Here is a 20,218-nt window from a genome sequence, read left to right as displayed (position 1 = left end):
GGAGTCCAGGTGGCCATCTCCACAAATGGACTTTTCAGAATCCTTGGGTGGCACCGTAGTCGGAAACCAATTCTGGTTATCGCTTCTCGGCCTTTTGGCTAAGATCAAGTGTAGTATCTGTTCTTATCAGTTTAATATCTGATACGTCCCCTATCTGGGGACCATATATTAAATGGATTTTTAGAACAGGGAGATGGAAAAAGAGCTTGCTCTGTCCACTCCACGCATTGACCTGGTATTGCAGTATCTCCAGGACCGGTGCACCCCTTCTTTAATGCAGTTTCTAAAATCAGAAAGAATTGAATTCAATGCTTTTTGTTCATTTTGCTTGTTTGTCGGATTTTGGGATGGACTCTTTGGCTTTGCTTTTCTTCTCCTCATTGGATTTTTCATGTTAAAAGTTGCAGAAGCCAGATGACAAGCTCATTTTGGTTCAACTTCAGCAACTGTGCATTGCATTGCCATGTAATGTAATGTAATGCAATGCTATCTATCTAGCTCTCCCTCTATACTTCCTTTTGGATAAACAGACATATTAGGCAAGCATTTTGGAGCTTTCACCTAAATAACTACAGGTGGTGAGATAAGCTGCACAATATAATTGACCTTTCAGTATATTGTTGCACACACACCATCTATTTAGCAAATGCCCTTGTTATCAACAGCAGCCTTTTAAACTCACCTGAGCTAACAGGTATGTGAGCTGGTTACTCTGCTGCGCTTAAAATTTCTTTTTTGGTTTGCTACAATGCCTTTTCTGAAACGTTGTCTCCCTCTGCTGGAACACTGACTTCTTTCATTTAATGCCTGCAGACTATAAAAGAGAAACCAACCCAAAAAGTTTGGTTGATTAGTCTGTGGCATTCTTTTAAACTGTTGCTTATGGCGGTCTCTGTGAGCTTCTCAGTGACATTCAGCCATCCAGGTATCCCGCCTGCAGTAGACGGAATGTGGCAATGGAACGCTGGCTGCGCGTGTCATAATAGGCTCTGAGCCTTTATATACCTGCGCACAGCAGCAGCCACCTTCAGTCTGCTGCTGGACAGCCAGCAGCAGCAGCAGCAGGAGAGGTAATTAATCAGCAACCCTCCTGCTAAGGGTAGACAGCTGCTCGTTCCACCCCCCCCCCCGCCTTAATTGGTTCTCCTCCCTTCCAACGGTGTTGAGGCGGGTGGGAACAGCCGGGGGTTGAGGGTACTGTGCTAAAAGAGGTGGAGTTATGCAGATCTAAAACGCGTGGATTGCAGCAGCAGCAAGCCGAAAAGTGCAGGCATGTGAGGGATCTAGAGGTTGACAGCATGTCTTCTTAACGGGAGTCCAGGTGGCCATCTCCACAAATGGACTTTTCAGAATCCTTGGGTGGCACCGTAGTCGGAAACCAATTCTGGTTATCGCTTCTCGGCCTTTTGGCTAAGATCAAGTGTAGTATCTGTTCTTATCAGTTTAATATCTGATACGTCCCCTATCTGGGGACCATATATTAAATGGATTTTTAGAACAGGGAGATGGAAAAAGAGCTTGCTCTGTCCACTCCACGCATTGACCTGGTATTGCAGTATCTCCAGGACCGGTGCACCCCTTCTTTAATGCAGTTTCTAAAATCAGAAAGAATTGAATTCAATGCTTTTTGTTCATTTTGCTTGTTTGTCGGATTTTGGGATGGACTCTTTGGCTTTGCTTTTCTTCTCCTCATTGGATTTTTCATGTTAAAAGTTGCAGAAGCCAGATGACAAGCTCATTTTGGTTCAACTTCAGCAACTGTGCATTGCATTGCCATGTAATGTAATGTAATGCAATGCTATCTATCTAGCTCTCCCTCTATACTTCCTTTTGGATAAACAGACATATTAGGCAAGCATTTTGGAGCTTTCACCTAAATAACTACAGGTGGTGAGATAAGCTGCACAATATAATTGACCTTTCAGTATATTGTTGCACACACACCATCTATTTAGCAAATGCCCTTGTTATCAACAGCAGCCTTTTAAACTCACCTGAGCTAACAGGTATGTGAGCTGGTTACTCTGCTGCGCTTAAAATTTCTTTTTTGGTTTGCTACAATGCCTTTTCTGAAACGTTGTCTCCCTCTGCTGGAACACTGACTTCTTTCATTTAATGCCTGCAGACTATAAAAGAGAAACCAACCCAAAAAGTTTGGTTGATTAGTCTGTGGCATTCTTTTAAACTGTTGCTTATGGCGGTCTCTGTGAGCTTCTCAGTGACATTCAGCCATCCAGGTATCCCGCCTGCAGTAGACGGAATGTGGCAATGGAACGCTGGCTGCGCGTGTCATAATAGGCTCTGAGCCTTTACATACCTGCGCACAGCAGCAGCCACCTTCAGTCTGCTGCTGGACAGCCAGCAGCAGCAGCAGCAGGAGAGGTAATTTATCAGCAACCCTCCTGCTAAGGGTAGACAGCTGCTCGTTCCACCCCCCCCCCCCGCCTTAATTGGTTCTCCTCCCTTCCAACGGTGTTGAGGCGGGTGGGAACAGCCGGGGGTTGAGGGTACTGTGCTAAAAGAGGTGGAGTTATGCAGATCTAAAACGCGTGGATTGCAGCAGCAGCAAGCCGAAAAGTGCAGGCATGTGAGGGATCTAGAGGTTGACAGCATGTATTCTTAACGGGAGTCCAGGTGGCCATCTCCACAAATGGACTTTTCAGAATCCTTGGGTGGCACCGTAGTCGGAAACCAATTCTGGTTATCGCTTCTCGGCCTTTTGGCTAAGATCAAGTGTAGTATCTGTTCTTATCAGTTTAATATCTGATACGTCCCCTATCTGGGGACCATATATTAAATGGATTTTTAGAACAGGGAGATGGAAAAAGAGCTTGCTCTGTCCACTCCACGCATTGACCTGGTATTGCAGTATCTCCAGGACCGGTGCACCCCTTCTTTAATGCAGTTTCTAAAATCAGAAAGAATTGAATTCAATGCTTTTTGTTCATTTTGCTTGTTTGTCGGATTTTGGGATGGACTCTTTGGCTTTGCTTTTCTTCTCCTCATTGGATTTTTCATGTTAAAAGTTGCAGAAGCCAGATGACAAGCTCATTTTGGTTCAACTTCAGCAACTGTGCATTGCATTGCCATGTAATGTAATGTAATGCAATGCTATCTATCTAGCTCTCCCTCTATACTTCCTTTTGGATAAACAGACATATTAGGCAAGCATTTTGGAGCTTTCACCTAAATAACTACAGGTGGTGAGATAAGCTGCACAATATAATTGACCTTTCAGTATATTGTTGCACACACATCATCTATTTAGCAAATGCCCTTGTTATCAACAGCAGCCTTTTAAACTCACCTGAGCTAACAGGTATGTGAGCTGGTTACTCTGCTGCGCTTAAAATTTCTTTTTTGGTTTGCTACAATGCCTTTTCTGAAACGTTGTCTCCCTCTGCTGGAACACTGACTTCTTTCATTTAATGCCTGCAGACTATAAAAGAGAAACCAACCCAAAAAGTTTGGTTGATTAGTCTGTGGCATTCTTTTAAACTGTTGCTTATGGCGGTCTCTGTGAGCTTCTCAGTGACATTCAGCCATCCAGGTATCCCGCCTGCAGTAGACGGAATGTGGCAATGGAACGCTGGCTGCGCGTGTCATAATAGGCTCTGAGCCTTTATATACCTGCGCACAGCAGCAGCCACCTTCAGTCTGCTGCTGGACAGCCAGCAGCAGCAGCAGGAGAGGTAATTAATCAGCAACCCTCCTGCTAAGGGTAGACAGCTGCTCGTTCCACCCGCCCCCCCCCGCCTTAATTGGTTCTCCTCCCTTCCAACGGTGTTGAGGCGGGTGGGAACAGCCGGGGGTTGAGGGTACTGTGCTAAAAGAGGTGGAGTTATGCAGATCTAAAACGCGTGGATTGCAGCAGCAGCAAGCCGAAAAGTGCAGGCATCTGAGGGATCTAGAGGTTGACAGCATGTCTTCTTAACGGGAGTCCAGGTGGCCATCTCCACAAATGGACTTTTCAGAATCCTTGGGTGGCACCGTAGTCGGAAACCAATTCTGGTTATCGCTTCTCGGCCTTTTGGCTAAGATCAAGTGTAGTATCTGTTCTTATCAGTTTAATATCTGATACGTCCCCTATCTGGGGACCATATATTAAATGGATTTTTAGAACAGGGAGATGGAAAAAGAGCTTGCTCTGTCCACTCCACGCATTGACCTGGTATTGCAGTATCTCCAGGACCGGTGCACCCCTTCTTTAATGCAGTTTCTAAAATCAGAAAGAATTGAATTCAATGCTTTTTGTTCATTTTGCTTGTTTGTCGGATTTTGGGATGGACTCTTTGGCTTTGCTTTTCTTCTCCTCATTGGATTTTTCATGTTAAAAGTTGCAGAAGCCAGATGACAAGCTCATTTTGGTTCAACTTCAGCAACTGTGCATTGCATTGCCATGTAATGTAATGTAATGCAATGCTATCTATCTAGCTCTCCCTCTATACTTCCTTTTGGATAAACAGACATATTAGGCAAGCATTTTGGAGCTTTCACCTAAATAACTACAGGTGGTGAGATAAGCTGCACAATATAATTGACCTTTCAGTATATTGTTGCACACACACCATCTATTTAGCAAATGCCCTTGTTATCAACAGCAGCCTTTTAAACTCACCTGAGCTAACAGGTATGTGAGCTGGTTACTCTGCTGCGCTTAAAATTTCTTTTTTGGTTTGCTACAATGCCTTTTCTGAAACGTTGTCTCCCTCTGCTGGAACACTGACTTCTTTCATTTAATGCCTGCAGACTATAAAAGAGAAACCAACCCAAAAAGTTTGGTTGATTAGTCTGTGGCATTCTTTTAAACTGTTGCTTATGGCGGTCTCTGTGAGCTTCTCAGTGACATTCAGCCATCCAGGTATCCCGCCTGCAGTAGACGGAATGTGGCAATGGAACGCTGGCTGCGCGTGTCATAATAGGCTCTGAGCCTTTATATACCTGCGCACAGCAGCAGCCACCTTCAGTCTGCTGCTGGACAGCCAGCAGCAGCAGCAGCAGGAGAGGTAATTAATCAGCAACCCTCCTGCTAAGGGTAGACAGCTGCTCGTTCCACCCCCCCCCCCCCCGCCTTAATTGGTTCTCCTCCCTTCCAACGGTGTTGAGGCGGGTGGGAACAGCCGGGGGTTGAGGGTACTGTGCTAAAAGAGGTGGAGTTATGCAGATCTAAAACGCGTGGATTGCAGCAGCAGCATGCCGAAAAGTGCAGGCATGTGAGGGATCTAGAGGTTGACAGCATGTCTTCTTAACGGGAGTCCAGGTGGCCATCTCCACAAATGGACTTTTCAGAATCCTTGGGTGGCACCGTAGTCGGAAACCAATTCTGGTTATCGCTTCTCGGCCTTTTGGCTAAGATCAAGTGTAGTATCTATTCTTATCAGTTTAATATCTGATACGTCCCCTATCTGGGGACCATATATTAAATGGATTTTTAGAACAGGGAGATGGAAAAAGAGCTTGCTTTGTCCACTCCACGCATTGACCTGGTATTGCAGTATCTCCAGGACCGGTGCACCCCTTCTTTAATGCAGTTTCTAAAATCCGAAAGAATTGAATTCAATGCTTTTTGTTCATTTTGCTTGTTTGTCGGATTTTGGGATGGACTCTTTGGCTTTGCTTTTCTTCTCCTCATTGGATTTTTCATGTTAAAAGTTGCAGAAGCCAGATGACAAGCTCATTTTGGTTCAACTTCAGCAACTGTGCATTGCATTGCCATGTAATGTAATGTAATGCAATGCTATCTATCTAGCTCTCCCTCTATACTTCCTTTTGGATAAACAGACATATTAGGCAAGCATTTTGGAGCTTTCACCTAAATAACTACAGGTGGTGAGATAAGCTGCACAATATAATTGACCTTTCAGTATATTGTTGCACACACACCATCTATTTAGCAAATGCCCTTGTTATCAACAGCAGCCTTTTAAACTCACCTGAGCTAACAGGTATGTGAGCTGGTTACTCTGCTGCGCTTAAAATTTCTTTTTTGGTTTGCTACAATGCCTTTTCTGAAACGTTGTCTCCCTCTGCTGGAACACTGACTTCTTTCATTTAATGCCTGCAGACTATAAAAGAGAAACCAACCCAAAAAGTTTGGTTGATTAGTCTGTGGCATTCTTTTAAACTGTTGCTTATGGCGGTCTCTGTGAGCTTCTCAGTGACATTCAGCCATCCAGGTATCCCGCCTGCAGTAGACGGAATGTGGCAATGGAACGCTGGCTGCGCGTGTCATAATAGGCTCTGAGCCTTTATATACCTGCGCACAGCAGCAGCCACCTTCAGTCTGCTGCTGGACAGCCAGCAGCAGCAGCAGCAGCAGGAGAGGTAATTAATCAGCAACCCTCCTGCTAAGGGTAGACAGCTGCTCGTTCCACCCCCCCCCCCCCGCCTTAATTGGTTCTCCTCCCTTCCAACGGTGTTGAGGCGGGTGGGAACAGCCGGGGGTTGAGGGTACTGTGCTAAAAGAGGTGGAGTTATGCAGATCTAAAACGCGTGGATTGCAGCAGCAGCAAGTCGAAAAGTGCAGGCATGTGAGGGATCTAGAGGTTGACAGCATGTCTTCTTAACGGGAGTCCAGGTGGCCATCTCCACAAATGGACTTTTCAGAATCCTTGGGTGGCACCGTAGTCGGAAACCAATTCTGGTTATCGCTTCTCGGCCTTTTGGCTAAGATCAAGTGTAGTATCTGTTCTTATCAGTTTAATATCTGATACGTCCCCTATCTGGGGACCATATATTAAATGGATTTTTAGAACAGGGAGATGGAAAAAGAGCTTGCTCTGTCCACTCCACGCATTGACCTGGTATTGCAGTATCTCCAGGACCGGTGCACCCCTTCTTTAATGCAGTTTCTAAAATCAGAAAGAATTGAATTCAATGCTTTTTGTTCATTTTGCTTGTTTGTCGGATTTTGGGATGGACTCTTTGGCTTTGCTTTTCTTCTCCTCATTGGATTTTTCATGTTAAAAGTTGCAGAAGCCAGATGACAAGCTCATTTTGGTTCAACTTCAGCAACTGTGCATTGCATTGCCATGTAATGTAATGTAATGCAATGCTATCTATCTAGCTCTCCCTCTATACTTCCTTTTGGATAAACAGACATATTAGGCAAGCATTTTGGAGCTTTCACCTAAATAACTACAGGTGGTGAGATAAGCTGCACAATATAATTGACCTTTCAGTATATTGTTGCACACACACCATCTATTTAGCAAATGCCCTTGTTATCAACAGCAGCCTTTTAAACTCACCTGAGCTAACAGGTATGTGAGCTGGTTACTCTGCTGCGCTTAAAATTTCTTTTTTGGTTTGCTACAATGCCTTTTCTGAAACGTTGTCTCCCTCTGCTGGAACACTGACTTCTTTCATTTAATGCCTGCAGACTATAAAAGAGAAACCAACCCAAAAAGTTTGGTTGATTAGTCTGTGGCATTCTTTTAAACTGTTGCTTATGGCGGTCTCTGTGAGCTTCTCAGTGACATTCAGCCATCCAGGTATCCCGCCTGCAGTAGACGGAATGTGGCAATGGAAAGCTGGCTGCGCGTGTCATAATAGGCTCTGAGCCTTTATATACCTGCGCACAGCAGCAGCCACCTTCAGTCTGCTGCTGGACAGCCAGCAGCAGCAGCAGCAGGAGAGGTAATTAATCAGCAACCCTCCTGCTAAGGGTAGACAGCTGCTCGTTCCACCCCCCCCCCCCCCGCCTTAATTGGTTCTCCTCCCTTCCAACGGTGTTGAGGCGGGTGGGAACAGCCGGGGGTTGAGGGTACTGTGCTAAAAGAGGTGGAGTTATGCAGATCTAAAACGCGTGGATTGCAGCAGCAGCATGCCGAAAAGTGCAGGCATGTGAGGGATCTAGAGGTTGACAGCATGTCTTCTTAACGGGAGTCCAGGTGGCCATCTCCACAAATGGACTTTTCAGAATCCTTGGGTGGCACCGTAGTCGGAAACCAATTCTGGTTATCGCTTCTCGGCCTTTTGGCTAAGATCAAGTGTAGTATCTGTTCTTATCAGTTTAATATCTGATACGTCCCCTATCTGGGGACCATATATTAAATGGATTTTTAGAACAGGGAGATGGAAAAAGAGCTTGCTTTGTCCACTCCACGCATTGACCTGGTATTGCAGTATCTCCAGGACCGGTGCACCCCTTCTTTAATGCAGTTTCTAAAATCAGAAAGAATTGAATTCAATGCTTTTTGTTCATTTTGCTTGTTTGTCGGATTTTGGGATGGACTCTTTGGCTTTGCTTTTCTTCTCCTCATTGGATTTTTCATGTTAAAAGTTGCAGAAGCCAGATGACAAGCTCATTTTGGTTCAACTTCAGCAACTGTGCATTGCATTGCCATGTAATGTAATGTAATGCAATGCTATCTATCTAGCTCTCCCTCTATACTTCCTTTTGGATAAACAGACATATTAGGCAAGCATTTTGGAGCTTTCACCTAAATAACTACAGGTGGTGAGATAAGCTGCACAATATAATTGACCTTTCAGTATATTGTTGCACACACACCATCTATTTAGCAAATGCCCTTGTTATCAACAGCAGCCTTTTAAACTCACCTGAGCTAACAGGTATGTGAGCTGGTTACTCTGCTGCGCTTAAAATTTCTTTTTTGGTTTGCTACAATGCCTTTTCTGAAACGTTGTCTCCCTCTGCTGGAACACTGACTTCTTTCATTTAATGCCTGCAGACTATAAAAGAGAAACCAACCCAAAAAGTTTGGTTGATTAGTCTGTGGCATTCTTTTAAACTGTTGCTTATGGCGGTCTCTGTGAGCTTCTCAGTGACATTCAGCCATCCAGGTATCCCGCCTGCAGTAGACGGAATGTGGCAATGGAAAGCTGGCTGCGCGTGTCATAATAGGCTCTGAGCCTTTATATACCTGCGCACAGCAGCAGCCACCTTCAGTCTGCTGCTGGACAGCCAGCAGCAGCAGCAGCAGGAGAGGTAATTAATCAGCAACCCTCCTGCTAAGGGTAGACAGCTGCTCGTTCCACCCCCCCCCCCCCCCCGCCTTAATTGGTTCTCCTCCCTTCCAACGGTGTTGAGGCGGGTGGGAACAGCCGGGGGTTGAGGGTACTGTGCTAAAAGAGGTGGAGTTATGCAGATCTAAAACGCGTGGATTGCAGCAGCAGCATGCCGAAAAGTGCAGGCATGTGAGGGATCTAGAGGTTGACAGCATGTCTTCTTAACGGGAGTCCAGGTGGCCATCTCCACAAATGGACTTTTCAGAATCCTTGGGTGGCACCGTAGTCGGAAACCAATTCTGGTTATCGCTTCTCGGCCTTTTGGCTAAGATCAAGTGTAGTATCTGTTCTTATCAGTTTAATATCTGATACGTCCCCTATCTGGGGACCATATATTAAATGGATTTTTAGAACAGGGAGATGGAAAAAGAGCTTGCTCTGTCCACTCCACGCATTGACCTGGTATTGCAGTATCTCCAGGACCGGTGCACCCCTTCTTTAATGCAGTTTCTAAAATCCGAAAGAATTGAATTCAATGCTTTTTGTTCATTTTGCTTGTTTGTCGGATTTTGGGATGGACTCTTTGGCTTTGCTTTTCTTCTCCTCATTGGATTTTTCATGTTAAAAGTTGCAGAAGCCAGATGACAAGCTCATTTTGGTTCAACTTCAGCAACTGTGCATTGCATTGCCATGTAATGTAATGTAATGCAATGCTATCTATCTAGCTCTCCCTCTATACTTCCTTTTGGATAAACAGACATATTAGGCAAGCATTTTGGAGCTTTCACCTAAATAACTACAGGTGGTGAGATAAGCTGCACAATATAATTGACCTTTCAGTATATTGTTGCACACACACCATCTATTTAGCAAATGCCCTTGTTATCAACAGCAGCCTTTTAAACTCACCTGAGCTAACAGGTATGTGAGCTGGTTACTCTGCTGCGCTTAAAATTTCTTTTTTGGTTTGCTACAATGCCTTTTCTGAAACGTTGTCTCCCTCTGCTGGAACACTGACTTCTTTCATTTAATGCCTGCAGACTATAAAAGAGAAACCAACCCAAAAAGTTTGGTTGATTAGTCTGTGGCATTCTTTTAAACTGTTGCTTATGGCGGTCTCTGTGAGCTTCTCAGTGACATTCAGCCATCCAGGTATCCCGCCTGCAGTAGACGGAATGTGGCAATGGAACGCTGGCTGCGCGTGTCATAATAGGCTCTGAGCCTTTATATACCTGCGCACAGCAGCAGCCACCTTCAGTCTGCTGCTGGACAGCCAGCAGCAGCAGCAGCAGGAGAGGTAATTAATCAGCAACCCTCCTGCTAAGGGTAGACAGCTGCTCGTTCCACCCCCCCCCCCGCCTTAATTGGTTCTCCTCCCTTCCAACGGTGTTGAGGCGGGTGGGAACAGCCGGGGGTTGAGGGTACTGTGCTAAAAGAGGTGGAGTTATGCAGATCTAAAACGCGTGGATTGCAGCAGCAGCAAGCCGAAAAGTGCAGGCATGTGAGGGATCTAGAGGTTGACAGCATGTCTTCTTAACGGGAGTCCAGGTGGCCATCTCCACAAATGGACTTTTCAGAATCCTTGGGTGGCACCGTAGTCGGAAACCAATTCTGGTTATCGCTTCTCGGCCTTTTGGCTAAGATCAAGTGTAGTATCTGTTCTTATCAGTTTAATATCTGATACGTCCCCTATCTGGGGACCATATATTAAATGGATTTTTAGAACAGGGAGATGGAAAAAGAGCTTGCTCTGTCCACTCCACGCATTGACCTGGTATTGCAGTATCTCCAGGACCGGTGCACCCCTTCTTTAATGCAGTTTCTAAAATCAGAAAGAATTGAATTCAATGCTTTTTGTTCATTTTGCTTGTTTGTCGGATTTTGGGATGGACTCTTTGGCTTTGCTTTTCTTCTCCTCATTGGATTTTTCATGTTAAAAGTTGCAGAAGCCAGATGACAAGCTCATTTTGGTTCAACTTCAGCAACTGTGCATTGCATTGCCATGTAATGTAATGTAATGCAATGCTATCTATCTAGCTCTCCCTCTATACTTCCTTTTGGATAAACAGACATATTAGGCAAGCATTTTGGAGCTTTCACCTAAATAACTACAGGTGGTGAGATAAGCTGCACAATATAATTGACCTTTCAGTATATTGTTGCACACACACCATCTATTTAGCAAATGCCCTTGTTATCAACAGCAGCCTTTTAAACTCACCTGAGCTAACAGGTATGTGAGCTGGTTACTCTGCTGCGCTTAAAATTTCTTTTTTGGTTTGCTACAATGCCTTTTCTGAAACGTTGTCTCCCTCTGCTGGAACACTGACTTCTTTCATTTAATGCCTGCAGACTATAAAAGAGAAACCAACCCAAAAAGTTTGGTTGATTAGTCTGTGGCATTCTTTTAAACTGTTGCTTATGGCGGTCTCTGTGAGCTTCTCAGTGACATTCAGCCATCCAGGTATCCCGCCTGCAGTAGACGGAATGTGGCAATGGAACGCTGGCTGCGCGTGTCATAATAGGCTCTGAGCCTTTATATACCTGCGCACAGCAGCAGCCACCTTCAGTCTGCTGCTGGACAGCCAGCAGCAGCAGCAGCAGGAGAGGTAATTAATCAGCAACCCTCCTGCTAAGGGTAGACAGCTGCTCGTTCCACCCCCCCCCCCCGCCTTAATTGGTTCTCCTCCCTTCCAACGGTGTTGAGGCGGGTGGGAACAGCCGGGGGTTGAGGGTACTGTGCTAAAAGAGGTGGAGTTATGCAGATCTAAAACGCGTGGATTGCAGCAGCAGCAAGCCGAAAAGTGCAGGCATGTGAGGGATCTAGAGGTTGACAGCATGTCTTCTTAACGGGAGTCCAGGTGGCCATCTCCACAAATGGACTTTTCAGAATCCTTGGGTGGCACCGTAGTCGGAAACCAATTCTGGTTATCGCTTCTCGGCCTTTTGGCTAAGATCAAGTGTAGTATCTGTTCTTATCAGTTTAATATCTGATACGTCCCCTATCTGGGGACCATATATTAAATGGATTTTTAGAACAGGGAGATGGAAAAAGAGCTTGCTCTGTCCACTCCACGCATTGACCTGGTATTGCAGTATCTCCAGGACCGGTGCACCCCTTCTTTAATGCAGTTTCTAAAATCAGAAAGAATTGAATTCAATGCTTTTTGTTCATTTTGCTTGTTTGTCGGATTTTGGGATGGACTCTTTGGCTTTGCTTTTCTTCTCCTCATTGGATTTTTCATGTTAAAAGTTGCAGAAGCCAGATGACAAGCTCATTTTGGTTCAACTTCAGCAACTGTGCATTGCATTGCCATGTAATGTAATGTAATGCAATGCTATCTATCTAGCTCTCCCTCTATACTTCCTTTTGGATAAACAGACATATTAGGCAAGCATTTTGGAGCTTTCACCTAAATAACTACAGGTGGTGAGATAAGCTGCACAATATAATTGACCTTTCAGTATATTGTTGCACACACACCATCTATTTAGCAAATGCCCTTGTTATCAACAGCAGCCTTTTAAACTCACCTGAGCTAACAGGTATGTGAGCTGGTTACTCTGCTGCGCTTAAAATTTCTTTTTTGGTTTGCTACAATGCCTTTTCTGAAACGTTGTCTCCCTCTGCTGGAACACTGACTTCTTTCATTTAATGCCTGCAGACTATAAAAGAGAAACCAACCCAAAAAGTTTGGTTGATTAGTCTGTGGCATTCTTTTAAACTGTTGCTTATGGCGGTCTCTGTGAGCTTCTCAGTGACATTCAGCCATCCAGGTATCCCGCCTGCAGTAGACGGAATGTGGCAATGGAACGCTGGCTGCGCGTGTCATAATAGGCTCTGAGCCTTTATATACCTGCGCACAGCAGCAGCCACCTTCAGTCTGCTGCTGGACAGCCAGCAGCAGCAGCAGCAGGAGAGGTAATTAATCAGCAACCCTCCTGCTAAGGGTAGACAGCTGCTCGTTCCACCCCCCCCGCCTTAATTGGTTCTCCTCCCTTCCAACGGTGTTGAGGCGGGTGGGAACAGCCGGGGGTTGAGGGTACTGTGCTAAAAGAGGTGGAGTTATGCAGATCTAAAACGCGTGGATTGCAGCAGCAGCAAGCCGAAAAGTGCAGGCATGTGAGGGATCTAGAGGTTGACAGCATGTCTTCTTAACGGGAGTCCAGGTGGCCATCTCCACAAATGGACTTTTCAGAATCCTTGGGTGGCACCGTAGTCAGAAACCAATTCTGGTTATCGCTTCTCGGCCTTTTGGCTAAGATCAAGTGTAGTATCTGTTCTTATCAGTTTAATATCTGATACGTCCCCTATCTGGGGACCATATATTAAATGGATTTTTAGAACAGGGAGATGGAAAAAGAGCTTGCTCTGTCCACTCCACGCATTGACCTGGTATTGCAGTATCTCCAGGACCGGTGCACCCCTTCTTTAATGCAGTTTCTAAAATCAGAAAGAATTGAATTCAATGCTTTTTGTTCATTTTGCTTGTTTGTCGGATTTTGGGATGGACTCTTTGGCTTTGCTTTTCTTCTCCTCATTGGATTTTTCATGTTAAAAGTTGCAGAAGCCAGATGACAAGCTCATTTTGGTTCAACTTCAGCAACTGTGCATTGCATTGCCATGTAATGTAATGTAATGCAATGCTATCTATCTAGCTCTCCCTCTATACTTCCTTTTGGATAAACAGACATATTAGGCAAGCATTTTGGAGCTTTCACCTAAATAACTACAGGTGGTGAGATAAGCTGCACAATATAATTGACCTTTCAGTATATTGTTGCACACACACCATCTATTTAGCAAATGCCCTTGTTATCAACAGCAGCCTTTTAAACTCACCTGAGCTAACAGGTATGTGAGCTGGTTACTCTGCTGCGCTTAAAATTTCTTTTTTGGTTTGCTACAATGCCTTTTCTGAAACGTTGTCTCCCTCTGCTGGAACACTGACTTCTTTCATTTAATGCCTGCAGACTATAAAAGAGAAACCAACCCAAAAAGTTTGGTTGATTAGTCTGTGGCATTCTTTTAAACTGTTGCTTATGGCGGTCTCTGTGAGCTTCTCAGTGACATTCAGCCATCCAGGTATCCCGCCTGCAGTAGACGGAATGTGGCAATGGAACGCTGGCTGCGCGTGTCATAATAGGCTCTGAGCCTTTATATACCTGCGCACAGCAGCAGCCACCTTCAGTCTGCTGCTGGACAGCCAGCAGCAGCAGCAGCAGGAGAGGTAATTAATCAGCAACCCTCCTGCTAAGGGTAGACAGCTGCTCGTTCCACCCCCCCCCCGCCTTAATTGGTTCTCCTCCCTTCCAACGGTGTTGAGGCGGGTGGGAACAGCCGGGGGTTGAGGGTACTGTGCTAAAAGAGGTGGAGTTATGCAGATCTAAAACGCGTGGATTGCAGCAGCAGCAAGCCGAAAAGTGCAGGCATGTGAGGGATCTAGAGGTTGACAGCATGTCTTCTTAACGGGAGTCCAGGTGGCCATCTCCACAAATGGACTTTTCAGAATCCTTGGGTGGCACCGTAGTCGGAAACCAATTCTGGTTATCGCTTCTCGGCCTTTTGGCTAAGATCAAGTGTAGTATCTGTTCTTATCAGTTTAATATCTGATACGTCCCCTATCTGGGGACCATATATTAAATGGATTTTTAGAACAGGGAGATGGAAAAAGAGCTTGCTCTGTCCACTCCACGCATTGACCTGGTATTGCAGTATCTCCAGGACCGGTGCACCCCTTCTTTAATGCAGTTTCTAAAATCAGAAAGAATTGAATTCAATGCTTTTTGTTCATTTTGCTTGTTTGTCGGATTTTGGGATGGACTCTTTGGCTTTGCTTTTCTTCTCCTCATTGGATTTTTCATGTTAAAAGTTGCAGAAGCCAGATGACAAGCTCATTTTGGTTCAACTTCAGCAACTGTGCATTGCATTGCCATGTAATGTAATGTAATGCAATGCTATCTATCTAGCTCTCCCTCTATACTTCCTTTTGGATAAACAGACATATTAGGCAAGCATTTTGGAGCTTTCACCTAAATAACTACAGGTGGTGAGATAAGCTGCACAATATAATTGACCTTTCAGTATATTGTTGCACACACACCATCTATTTAGCAAATGCCCTTGTTATCAACAGCAGCCTTTTAAACTCACCTGAGCTAACAGGTATGTGAGCTGGTTACTCTGCTGCGCTTAAAATTTCTTTTTTGGTTTGCTACAATGCCTTTTCTGAAACGTTGTCTCCCTCTGCTGGAACACTGACTTCTTTCATTTAATGCCTGCAGACTATAAAAGAGAAACCAACCCAAAAAGTTTGGTTGATTAGTCTGTGGCATTCTTTTAAACTGTTGCTTATGGCGGTCTCTGTGAGCTTCTCAGTGACATTCAGCCATCCAGGTATCCCGCCTGCAGTAGACGGAATGTGGCAATGGAACGCTGGCTGCGCGTGTCATAATAGGCTCTGAGCCTTTATATACCTGCGCACAGCAGCAGCCACCTTCAGTCTGCTGCTGGACAGCCAGCAGCAGCAGCAGCAGGAGAGGTAATTAATCAGCAACCCTCCTGCTAAGGGTAGACAGCTGCTCGTTCCACCCCCCCCCCCGCCTTAATTGGTTCTCCTCCCTTCCAACGGTGTTGAGGCGGGTGGGAACAGCCGGGGGTTGAGGGTACTGTGCTAAAAGAGGTGGAGTTATGCAGATCTAAAACGCGTGGATTGCAGCAGCAGCAAGCCGAAAAGTGCAGGCATGTGAGGGATCTAGAGGTTGACAGCATGTCTTCTTAACGGGAGTCCAGGTGGCCATCTCCACAAATGGACTTTTCAGAATCCTTGGGTGGCACCGTAGTCGGAAACCAATTCTGGTTATCGCTTCTCGGCCTTTTGGCTAAGATCAAGTGTAGTATCTGTTCTTATCAGTTTAATATCTGATACGTCCCCTATCTGGGGACCATATATTAAATGGATTTTTAGAACAGGGAGATGGAAAAAGAGCTTGCTCTGTCCACTCCACGCATTGACCTGGTATTGCAGTATCTCCAGGACCGGTGCACCCCTTCTTTAATGCAGTTTCTAAAATCAGAAAGAATTGAATTCAATGCTTTTTGTTCATTTTGCTTGTTTGTCGGATTTTGGGATGGACTCTTTGGCTTTGCTTTTCTTCTCCTCATTGGATTTTTCATGTTAAAAGTTGCAGAAGCCAGATGACAAGCTCATTTTGGTTCAACTTCAGCAACTGTGCATTGCATTGCCATGTAATGTAATGTAATGCAATGCTATCTATCTAGCTCTCCCTCTATACTTCCTTTTGGATAAACAGACATATTAGGCAAGCATTTTGGAGCTTTCACCTAAATAACTACAGGTGGTGAGATAAGCTGCACAATATAATTGACCTTTCAGTATATTGTTGCACACACACCATCTATTTAGCAAATGCCCTTGTTATCAACAGCAGCCTTTTAAACTCACCTGAGCTAACAGGTATGTGAGCTGGTTGCTCTGCTGCGCTTAAAATTTCTTTTTTGGTTTGCTACAATGCCTTTTCTGAAACGTTGTCTCCCTCTGCTGGAACACTGACTTCTTTCATTTAATGCCTGCAGACTATAAAAGAGAAACCAACCCAAAAAGTTTGGTTGATTAGTCTGTGGCATTCTTTTAAACTGTTGCTTATGGCGGTCTCTGTGAGCTTCTCAGTGACATTCAGCCATCCAGGTATCCCGCCTGCAGTAGACGGAATGTGGCAATGGAACGCTGGCTGCGCGTGTCATAATAGGCTCTGAGCCTTTATATACCTGCGCACAGCAGCAGCCACCTTCAGTCTGCTGCTGGACAGCCAGCAGCAGCAGCAGCAGGAGAGGTAATTAATCAGCAACCCTCCTGCTAAGGGTAGACAGCTGCTCGTTCCACCCCCCCCCCCGCCTTAATTGGTTCTCCTCCCTTCCAACGGTGTTGAGGCGGGTGGGAACAGCCGGGGGTTGAGGGTACTGTGCTAAAAGAGGTGGAGTTATGCAGATCTAAAACGCGTGGATTGCAGCAGCAGCAAGCCGAAAAGTGCAGGCATGTGAGGGATCTAGAGGTTGACAGCATGTCTTCTTAACGGGAGTCCAGGTGGCCATCTCCACAAATGGACTTTTCAGAATCCTTGGGTGGCACCGTAGTCGGAAACCAATTCTGGTTATCGCTTCTCGGCCTTTTGGCTAAGATCAAGTGTAGTATCTGTTCTTATCAGTTTAATATCTGATACGTCCCCTATCTGGGGACCATATATTAAATGGATTTTTAGAACAGGGAGATGGAAAAAGAGCTTGCTCTGTCCACTCCACGCATTGACCTGGTATTGCAGTATCTCCAGGACCGGTGCACCCCTTCTTTAATGCAGTTTCTAAAATCAGAAAGAATTGAATTCAATGCTTTTTGTTCATTTTGCTTGTTTGTCGGATTTTGGGATGGACTCTTTGGCTTTGCTTTTCTTCTCCTCATTGGATTTTTCATGTTAAAAGTTGCAGAAGCCAGATGACAAGCTCATTTTGGTTCAACTTCAGCAACTGTGCATTGCATTGCCATGTAATGTAATGTAATGCAATGCTATCTATCTAGCTCTCCCTCTATACTTCCTTTTGGATAAACAGACATATTAGGCAAGCATTTTGGAGCTTTCACCTAAATAACTACAGGTGGTGAGATAAGCTGCACAATATAATTGACCTTTCAGTATATTGTTGCACACACACCATCTATTTAGCAAATGCCCTTGTTATCAACAGCAGCCTTTTAAACTCACCTGAGCTAACAGGTATGTGAGCTGGTTACTCTGCTGCGCTTAAAATTTCTTTTTTGGTTTGCTACAATGCCTTTTCTGAAACGTTGTCTCCCTCTGCTGGAACACTGACTTCTTTCATTTAATGCCTGCAGACTATAAAAGAGAAACCAACCCAAAAAGTTTGGTTGATTAGTCTGTGGCATTCTTTTAAACTGTTGCTTATGGCGGTCTCTGTGAGCTTCTCAGTGACATTCAGCCATCCAGGAATCCCGCCTGCAGTAGACGGAATGTGGCAATGGAACGCTGGCTGCGCGTGTCATAATAGGCTCTGAGCCTTTATATACCTGCGCACAGCAGCAGCCACCTTCAGTCTGCTGCTGGACAGCCAGCAGCAGCAGCAGCAGGAGAGGTAATTAATCAGCAACCCTCCTGCTAAGGGTAGACAGCTGCTCGTTCCACCCCCCCCCCCGCCTTAATTGGTTCTCCTCCCTTCCAACGGTGTTGAGGCGGGTGGGAACAGCCGGGGGTTGAGGGTACTGTGCTAAAAGAGGTGGAGTTATGCAGATCTAAAACGCGTGGATTGCAGCAGCAGCAAGCCGAAAAGTGCAGGCATGTGAGGGATCTAGAGGTTGACAGCATGTCTTCTTAACGGGAGTCCAGGTGGCCATCTCCACAAATGGACTTTTCAGAATCCTTGGGTGGCACCGTAGTCGGAAACCAATTCTGGTTATCGCTTCTCGGCCTTTTGGCTAAGATCAAGTGTAGTATCTGTTCTTATCAGTTTAATATCTGATACGTCCCCTATCTGGGGACCATATATTAAATGGATTTTTAGAACAGGGAGATGGAAAAAGAGCTTGCTCTGTCCACTCCACGCATTGACCTGGTATTGCAGTATCTCCAGCACCGGTGCACCCCTTCTTTAATGCAGTTTCTAAAATCAGAAAGAATTGAATTCAATGCTTTTTGTTCATTTTGCTTGTTTGTCGGATTTTGGGATGGACTCTTTGGCTTTGCTTTTCTTCTCCTCATTGGATTTTTCATGTTAAAAGTTGCAGAAGCCAGATGACAAGCTCATTTTGGTTCAACTTCAGCAACTGTGCATTGCATTGCCATGTAATGTAATGTAATGCAATGCTATCTATCTAGCTCTCCCTCTATACTTCCTTTTGGATAAACAGACATATTAGGCAAGCATTTTGGAGCTTTCACCTAAATAACTACAGGTGGTGAGATAAGCTGCACAATATAATTGACCTTTCAGTATATTGTTGCACACACACCATCTATTTAGCAAATGCCCTTGTTATCAACAGCAGCCTTTTAAACTCACCTGAGCTAACAGGTATGTGAGCTGGTTACTCTGCTGCGCTTAAAATTTCTTTTTTAGTTTGCTACAATGCCTTTTCTGAAACGTTGTCTCCCTCTGCTGGAACACTGACTTCTTTCATTTAATGCCTGCAGACTATAAAAGAGAAACCAACCCAAAAAGTTTGGTTGATTAGTCTGTGGCATTCTTTTAAACTGTTGCTTATGGTGGTCTCTGTGAGCTTCTCAGTGACATTCAGCCATCCAGGTATCCCGCCTGCAGTAGACGGAATGTGGCAATGGAACGCTGGCTGCGCGTGTCATAATAGGCTCTGAGCCTTTATATACCTGCGCACAGCAGCAGCCACCTTCAGTCTGCTGCTGGACAGCCAGCAGCAGCAGCAGCAGGAGAGGTAATTAATCAGCAACCCTCCTGCTAAGGGTAGACAGCTGCTCGTTCCACCCCCCCCCCGCCTTAATTGGTTCTCCTCCCTTCCAACGGTGTTGAGGCGGGTGGGAACAGCCGGGGGTTGAGGGTACTGTGCTAAAAGAGGTGGAGTTATGCAGATCTAAAACGCGTGGATTGCAGCAGCAGCAAGCCGAAAAGTGCAGGCATGTGAGGGATCTAGAGGTTGACAGCATGTCTTCTTAATGGGAGTCCAGGTGGCCATCTCCACAAATGGACTTTTCACAATCCTTGGGTGGCACCGTAGTCGGAAACCAATTCTGGTTATCGCTTCTCGGCCTTTTGGCTAAGATCAAGTGTAGTATCTGTTCTTATCAGTTTAATATCTGATACGTCCCCTATCTGGGGACCATATATTAAATGGATTTTTAGAACAGGGAGATGGAAAAAGAGCTTGCTCTGTCCACTCCACGCATTGACCTGGTATTGCAGTATCTCCAGGACCGGTGCACCCCTTCTTTAATGCAGTTTCTAAAATCAGAAAGAATTGAATTCAATGCTTTTTGTTCATTTTGCTTGTTTGTCGGATTTTGGGATGGACTCTTTGGCTTTGCTTTTCTTCTCCTCATTGGATTTTTCATGTTAAAAGTTGCAGAAGCCAGATGACAAGCTCATTTTGGTTCAACTTCAGCAACTGTGCATTGCATTGCCATGTAATGTAATGTAATGCAATGCTATCTATCTAGCTCTCCCTCTATACTTCCTTTTGGATAA

At 45.1% G+C, this 20,218-nt stretch overlaps 16 non-coding genes across 16 annotated transcripts; all 16 read left to right on the top strand.

The window, feature by feature from the left end:
• Positions 1-78: 78 nt before the first annotated feature.
• LOC141218810 (U2 spliceosomal RNA) lies at positions 79-269 on the top strand. The gene has a single exon (XR_012287499.1). It is a non-coding gene; the product is annotated as a U2 spliceosomal RNA (small nuclear RNA).
• A 1,121-nt stretch (positions 270-1,390) lies between these two features.
• Positions 1,391-1,581, top strand: LOC141218798 (U2 spliceosomal RNA). The gene has a single exon (XR_012287487.1). It is a non-coding gene; the product is annotated as a U2 spliceosomal RNA (small nuclear RNA).
• A 1,122-nt stretch (positions 1,582-2,703) lies between these two features.
• On the top strand, positions 2,704-2,894 carry LOC141218787 (U2 spliceosomal RNA). The gene has a single exon (XR_012287476.1). It is a non-coding gene; the product is annotated as a U2 spliceosomal RNA (small nuclear RNA).
• Positions 2,895-4,014: 1,120 nt separating this feature from the next.
• Positions 4,015-4,205, top strand: LOC141218775 (U2 spliceosomal RNA). Its single transcript, XR_012287465.1, has one exon. It is a non-coding gene; the product is annotated as a U2 spliceosomal RNA (small nuclear RNA).
• Positions 4,206-5,329: 1,124 nt separating this feature from the next.
• LOC141218283 (U2 spliceosomal RNA) lies at positions 5,330-5,520 on the top strand. Its single transcript, XR_012287036.1, has one exon. It is a non-coding gene; the product is annotated as a U2 spliceosomal RNA (small nuclear RNA).
• Positions 5,521-6,646: 1,126 nt separating this feature from the next.
• Positions 6,647-6,837, top strand: LOC141218764 (U2 spliceosomal RNA). The gene has a single exon (XR_012287454.1). It is a non-coding gene; the product is annotated as a U2 spliceosomal RNA (small nuclear RNA).
• Positions 6,838-7,961: 1,124 nt separating this feature from the next.
• LOC141218153 (U2 spliceosomal RNA) lies at positions 7,962-8,152 on the top strand. Its single transcript, XR_012286912.1, has one exon. It is a non-coding gene; the product is annotated as a U2 spliceosomal RNA (small nuclear RNA).
• Positions 8,153-9,278: 1,126 nt separating this feature from the next.
• LOC141218752 (U2 spliceosomal RNA) lies at positions 9,279-9,469 on the top strand. Its single transcript, XR_012287443.1, has one exon. It is a non-coding gene; the product is annotated as a U2 spliceosomal RNA (small nuclear RNA).
• Positions 9,470-10,590: 1,121 nt separating this feature from the next.
• Positions 10,591-10,781, top strand: LOC141218741 (U2 spliceosomal RNA). The gene has a single exon (XR_012287432.1). It is a non-coding gene; the product is annotated as a U2 spliceosomal RNA (small nuclear RNA).
• Positions 10,782-11,903: 1,122 nt separating this feature from the next.
• Positions 11,904-12,094, top strand: LOC141218729 (U2 spliceosomal RNA). Its single transcript, XR_012287420.1, has one exon. It is a non-coding gene; the product is annotated as a U2 spliceosomal RNA (small nuclear RNA).
• A 1,118-nt stretch (positions 12,095-13,212) lies between these two features.
• On the top strand, positions 13,213-13,403 carry LOC141218717 (U2 spliceosomal RNA). Its single transcript, XR_012287409.1, has one exon. It is a non-coding gene; the product is annotated as a U2 spliceosomal RNA (small nuclear RNA).
• A 1,120-nt stretch (positions 13,404-14,523) lies between these two features.
• LOC141218704 (U2 spliceosomal RNA) lies at positions 14,524-14,714 on the top strand. Its single transcript, XR_012287397.1, has one exon. It is a non-coding gene; the product is annotated as a U2 spliceosomal RNA (small nuclear RNA).
• A 1,121-nt stretch (positions 14,715-15,835) lies between these two features.
• LOC141218692 (U2 spliceosomal RNA) lies at positions 15,836-16,026 on the top strand. Its single transcript, XR_012287386.1, has one exon. It is a non-coding gene; the product is annotated as a U2 spliceosomal RNA (small nuclear RNA).
• A 1,121-nt stretch (positions 16,027-17,147) lies between these two features.
• On the top strand, positions 17,148-17,338 carry LOC141218681 (U2 spliceosomal RNA). Its single transcript, XR_012287375.1, has one exon. It is a non-coding gene; the product is annotated as a U2 spliceosomal RNA (small nuclear RNA).
• Positions 17,339-18,459: 1,121 nt separating this feature from the next.
• LOC141218253 (U2 spliceosomal RNA) lies at positions 18,460-18,650 on the top strand. The gene has a single exon (XR_012287006.1). It is a non-coding gene; the product is annotated as a U2 spliceosomal RNA (small nuclear RNA).
• A 1,120-nt stretch (positions 18,651-19,770) lies between these two features.
• On the top strand, positions 19,771-19,961 carry LOC141218669 (U2 spliceosomal RNA). The gene has a single exon (XR_012287364.1). It is a non-coding gene; the product is annotated as a U2 spliceosomal RNA (small nuclear RNA).
• The last annotated feature ends 257 nt before the right edge of the window (positions 19,962-20,218 follow it).

Source organism: Phyllobates terribilis, unplaced genomic scaffold, assembly GCF_046119375.1.
Source record: "Phyllobates terribilis strain yellow unplaced genomic scaffold, ASM4611937v1 Scaffold_249__1_contigs__length_2872098, whole genome shotgun sequence".
Classification (NCBI taxonomy): domain Eukaryota; kingdom Metazoa; phylum Chordata; class Amphibia; order Anura; family Dendrobatidae; genus Phyllobates; species Phyllobates terribilis.
The sequence above is the reverse complement of the archived record's forward strand: the minus strand, read 5'-3'. Positions and strand labels throughout refer to the sequence as shown.